This window comes from Oncorhynchus nerka, linkage group LG23 (genome assembly GCF_034236695.1).
Source record: "Oncorhynchus nerka isolate Pitt River linkage group LG23, Oner_Uvic_2.0, whole genome shotgun sequence".
Taxonomy (NCBI): Eukaryota; Metazoa; Chordata; class Actinopteri; order Salmoniformes; family Salmonidae; genus Oncorhynchus; species Oncorhynchus nerka.
Genome location: NC_088418.1, coordinates 58,117,493 through 58,123,092, shown reverse-complemented (window position 1 = coordinate 58,123,092; position 5,600 = coordinate 58,117,493). Strand labels below are relative to the sequence as shown.

The following is a 5,600-nucleotide window of genomic DNA, read 5'->3' as shown; positions in this document are numbered from 1 at the left end:
CTCATCTGAAATGTACAAGACCCGTTCAAACAGAACAAAATTACTACTGTTCGTGGGGGAGGGGCGCTTTTGGATATATTATAAGAATAATAATGTGACAAGTTGACAACCATTCAAAATAGATTATTCAGAGTTTCTACATATATTTTCCTGTGCTGTGATAGCCCTACTTTATTCTCAAAGTTGGCTATATGTTGATCAATATTAGATGCAACTGACATGCAATTCATTTGTGTAATGGTTTCATCTAAATTGTAAAGTTTAGTGAAGTGACTGCTTTCTCTGAATAGTCTTAACTAAGTAGACTAATCATTACAGTTTATAATGTCACCACAGTAAATTCAGTTTTGCTAATTTCATCCACAAAATGAGTGGTTCGTGATATTAATTATCTCAGTGCAGTATCCCATTACACCACATTCCTTTACACCTGTATCAAAGCGGTGACAGTTCTTAGCTAAATTGGCTGGACCCAGAGCGGAACTCTAAACTGTCAATGTAGAAATGAATACGAGTTATAATAATGTATCAGTACTGTTTGTTCACAAATACTTTCTCTTGATTATATTGTGATAACGAAATCACCTGGCTGTTTCAATAGCCGCAACTATCCTTTCTACCAAATCTAGCTACAATTTTGATAATGCCATATTGTCTAATATTTTAATTGGAGATAGCTAGTAATGTAACTTTATTCCAGTAACTGCAGCCCTTGCCTGAGAGCAACTGGCTACCAGGTTATCACCGGTGTTGGACCCAATAGCCTAGCAGTCAGAAATTACTTTTGTCTCCTGAGATGAATGGAAATTGCTCATGATCCCTTTTCTGTAACTGCCAGACGGATATCTATTTGACGAGGTTACAACATTCAACCATTACACGTACCCCTGTGCTCAGAGAAATTTCTGTCACAAAATGGCGGAGACAAACGTTAATAGACCCCATTTTGTGGAGTAGAAAGTCTATGGATGCAGCTAACTTTACCCACTGGATATCAACGATTCAGCGAAATAAATAGCAACAATACTGAGATTAGCGGCTCGTCAACATTGAGGCATTCGATTTCGGATTTACTAGTTGACGGTGGCTGCTAGCTAGTTAGCCACATTTAGCCAGCAGCTAACGTTAGCCACATAGCTAGTCAGTTTTAGATCCAGGATAGTTTATGAATGGGTTTGGAATTAAGCAAATATTTCGTGTTTCCTTCCATGAGCAGAAGGGTTTTATTTGCTGACATGGTGGCAACGTAGCGAGCTATTATTGGATAGCTAGTTGTAACGTTACCTATCTTGCTAGAGGCATATTGGTTTTGAACAGTTCATGTTAATAACTACGTCAACGTTCCTGAAAACTCAACGAATAACCCCCCATCAAGGGTTAGTTTGCTAACCCCGAGGGATTATTTAAATAGTATACCCATTACTTTATTTTAACTGTCCAGCTAACGTTAACTAGCTAATATATCTAACAACCATATCCACTTTACTCACCGGAAACTCTAGCTAACGTTAGCTAGTTAACGTTTTCTAGCTGGCTAACAGTTGTCAATCTTCTAATTTAGCTAATGTTCGCTGAAGCTGTTGATTGCTGGCATGTGTGTATTCGCAGTAACTAGCTAACTATAATCTCACAATCATTATAAACAACTTTAGCAAATAATTTCACGTTTTGACACAAGACAGTTGCTAGCTACAACATGGACGTGTCCTCCCACAGGCTGGCTAGCTACAGATCAACTGAAAGGCAAAGTTTCGCGCGGTTAACTAGCCGCACGCGCTCTGTATACTTAGGCAAATCTAACTACTTGGAAGGCCTGCAAAACATGTATACTGATGGCTGCATTGTAAGCGATTCACATAGCTGATTAATCAGTATTGGAATTTACTTTTGGATACTGGATCAAGCTTAAATACAGACAGAAACAAAGTATTCACAGCAAATGTATAACATGTAATCACGTAAAATAAAATGCATATATTCAGTCAAACAACTGCCTGTTATGCTAGGCATGAACGTTTTAAACAATCATTTCCTCTGTTGAACAGGATACTGCTTAAAAATAGATTTCAGATGCCAATATAATTTTATAAGAGAATACAGACAGTGATATAGCCAGCAATACCTAGCCATTTTATTAAATAAATAAATACAATTTCCCTCAAAATCCCTGACATTACCAACGTTTCTAATGTGATTATGTACTGTATGAGCATTGCTCTGTAGCTTTGTATGGGTTTCAATAAATACATTCAGGTGCAATATTTTGCCTGATATTAAAAAGCTGGTCGGCCATCACTGGTTTGAGACATGAAGCTGAAAGCAGTGTCCATCCAGTGATGAACTGCATGCATGGTCAGTTGTGATGTCACATGTTGGTCTTCATTAGGTCTGAAAACCCTTTTATAGCATATGGTGCAAAAGGGGCCATGGTCCACGCTGCCTCTGCACACCTAGACAAAAGATCCCAGCAGGGTTCTAATTGCATGTAACGTCCTTGTCTTCCAGGTCCTTGACATTTTCTGGATCTCAACTGGAATACATTTAATTACTGCTGGTAAACCCATAACGTGAAAAAATAGCTCCCTCTTGTGGAGATTTTACTTGCAAGCGATGCGTTGAATATGTTGCGTTTCATGTTCAAAAATATGAGGCGTTCTATGTCCTATGTAAGAAACGTTACTAATAAATATAAAACCAATACATTATCAGGGAAAAAATAATTTGCAAAAATGTATTGATTTGTTTTAGACATACCAGGGAAATGTACAGTTACAAAGGCCATCTGTCACATGTGTATTTGTAATGGAAAACCTGTAATATATGCAAACATGTATATAATACACACTATATTTCATCCCCCCCAAAAATCCATATCCCTGGACACTTCAGCGGGTGACTATCCAGGAAAATTAAGAAAAAGGTGCATTCTGTTTCTGCATAGATCAGAAATGTATTAACGAGACATACATTTTCAAGTCCTTCATCACCTGATTCCCTTTTTGTTCAAACTGGGCTGAAGCGTGCTTGGGTGTACTTTCCTTACACTATATTTAATGTTATGTATAGAATTACATTTTGACATATTTTATGAAATGAAATGTATCTTCTTATTTCTCGTGTTTTTTTCTTCTAGTATTACATTGTTATTGATTTTTGCATTGTTGGGTTTTGAGTTTGCAAGAAAGGTTTTTCACTGTACTTGTGAATGTGACATTAAAACTTGAAACTATTCAGTTTTGCGTAAGGGTGAAGGATGCTTCTTTTGTGTGGGTGTTTGTGGAGACATTGCCCAACCTGATCCAGATGCCTGTGTCATTGTACAGACAGTACACCATCTAGAATCATTGTGTCTACACTCTGCACTGTGTAAGACTGTTCGTTGCCCATCCAGCCACACTGGCTCAAATCCCTGTCCAAATGAGGTCTCCCTCAAACCAGATGTCTGCTGAGCCTGATTCAAGTCCCAGTAGTTGTTCCAGTGGTCTCACTCTCTCCCTCTCTCACGCACACACATGCACACAATTGGTGGGCCCAATTTCAATATATTTTTATCTTAGCCTATATTTAACCAAGGGCACATATTTTATTTTGGTTGACTTCAAAAACAACATATAAAAGCTAATACTGCAATAAGTAGAGAATATGTCATTTGTTTATTGAGTTCACTCAGTTGAAATTTCCCCCAGAAAACATTCTTTAGCCTGTAGTAATGACTAACAGCCTTGGAGGGGTAGTATATATCTGCTTTTGATCCAGAGACAGAGGAAGAACTTTTGCCTCTTCAATTCACTTCAATTCAAGGGGATTTATTGGCATGGGAAACATGTTAACATTGCCAAAGCAAGTGAGGTAGATAATATACAAAAGTGAAATGAACAGTAAACATTCCATTAACAGAAGTTCCTCATTCTCTCTCTCTCTTAATTAAATTCAAAGGGATTTATTGGCATGTGAAACATATGTTTACATTGCCAAAGCAAGTGAACTAGATAATAAACAAAAGTGAAATAAACAACAGAAAATGAACAGTAAACATTACAAACGTTCCAAAGGAATAGAGACATTTCAAGTGTCTCTATCTCTGTGTGTGTCTCTCCCAGTGTCTCTCTCTCAGTGTGTCTCTCTCTCTCAATTAAGGGAAAGGAGGGGTACCTAGTCAGTTGTACAAATGCCTTGAAATGTGTCTTCCGCATTTAAACCAAACCCTCTGAATCCGAGAGGTGCGGGGGCTGCCTTAATCGACATCCACAGTGCCCGGGGAACAGTGGGTTAACAGCCTTGCTCAGGGGCAGAACGACAGATTTTTGCTCAGGGGTTTGATCCAGCAACCTTTAGGTTACTGACCCAACGCTCTAACCACTATGTGTGTAATTTACAGTATTCCAGATCTGTGACAACTTGTCATTGACAAGACTTGAAATGTGTGCAACAAGAGGTCTGCAACAACAATAATTATAATACATTTTACAGAAGTCGTCGATAAATGTCCAAAGTTAGCCTGTGATGGAAAAGTAATTGAGTGCTGAAAATATAGTAAACAAATATAACAAAATAACATAAATGGGGTTTGATTTGTCACGATATATTCATAAACCACAATTTATGTGTCTATATCAATATTGATTGCGTATTCGTGAGTTTAGCCAAACTCCACCTGGAGCATCGTTTGGGTCCGCCTACCTGCTCTTCCAGCAGGAGCTTCACCACGCCCCTTTCCACGAAGAGCTTCGTCTGTGCTCTGGTTGGTTGTTTCGAACAGTGCATGCAGGTTTGGCGAGAGCTATAATTGATCATTAATGACAGTGAACTCAAACTTTAGGACATTTTCAAGGAAAACTCGACGAGACGGAACACATAATTTATATGCTGGTGAGTTAACGCGAGACGTAATTGTTTCCGTGGCGTGGACGAATCTGTCATTTCCTTTATACAGCCCACGAGAAAGCAACAAGTGCTCCGTGGCTGATCATTCTCCGGAGTGGAAGACTAACATATTTCATGTAGTTTCTAAGTTCTTAAACCTTATTATAATCTGCACAATAGACTACATTTGGTCTCATGGTTTGTAAATTAAATGCGTGTAATTTGGTAGCCTGCTTAGATGACTTTACTTGTTTTACATTTAATGTGCAATTTGGCCGACATCTCTGAAAATCCATGGGAAAGCGTTTTAAACACACATTTCGAAATGGGCCATGTATTAACCTGCACAATGAGCATCATCATGTCACACAGGTTATAGACGCCCTACTAATGACCGTGTGTTTGAAAATGTTGCCTTGGATACAAACTGCAAGGAACATACATGATTGGTCTTGGACAAACATCCACCTTGCCAGAAGATACTGACACTACCGTTACGCTTGTTAACACTGAGCTACACTGAGATCGGAACACAATCATGGTTACATTAATTAAGTATAGTGGTCAAACGTTCATCCTGCTGCACAGACCCTACAGACGCTCTAGTCTAGAGTGCCTGGTTAAATTGCGTTTACAGGCATTTTAAACTCTGTCCATGGTTAAAGTAGTATGATCATATATTAAAGTGTTGAATTACTTTGGCATTGAATTATGTTATATTATTCAAATTTACCCAT

At 38.4% G+C, this 5,600-nt stretch overlaps 1 protein-coding gene across 1 annotated transcript in view; it reads left to right on the top strand.

The window, feature by feature from the left end:
• The first annotated feature begins 4,721 nt into the window (after positions 1 to 4,721).
• The window catches only part of LOC115107119 (GAS2-like protein 3), a 28,650-nt gene continuing 27,771 nt past the window's right edge, over positions 4,722 to 5,600 (top strand). The window contains exon 1 of the mRNA XM_029630530.2: positions 4,722 to 4,869. The gene's annotated coding sequence lies outside the window, so the exon portion shown is untranslated. The remainder of the gene's footprint in view (positions 4,870 to 5,600) is intronic.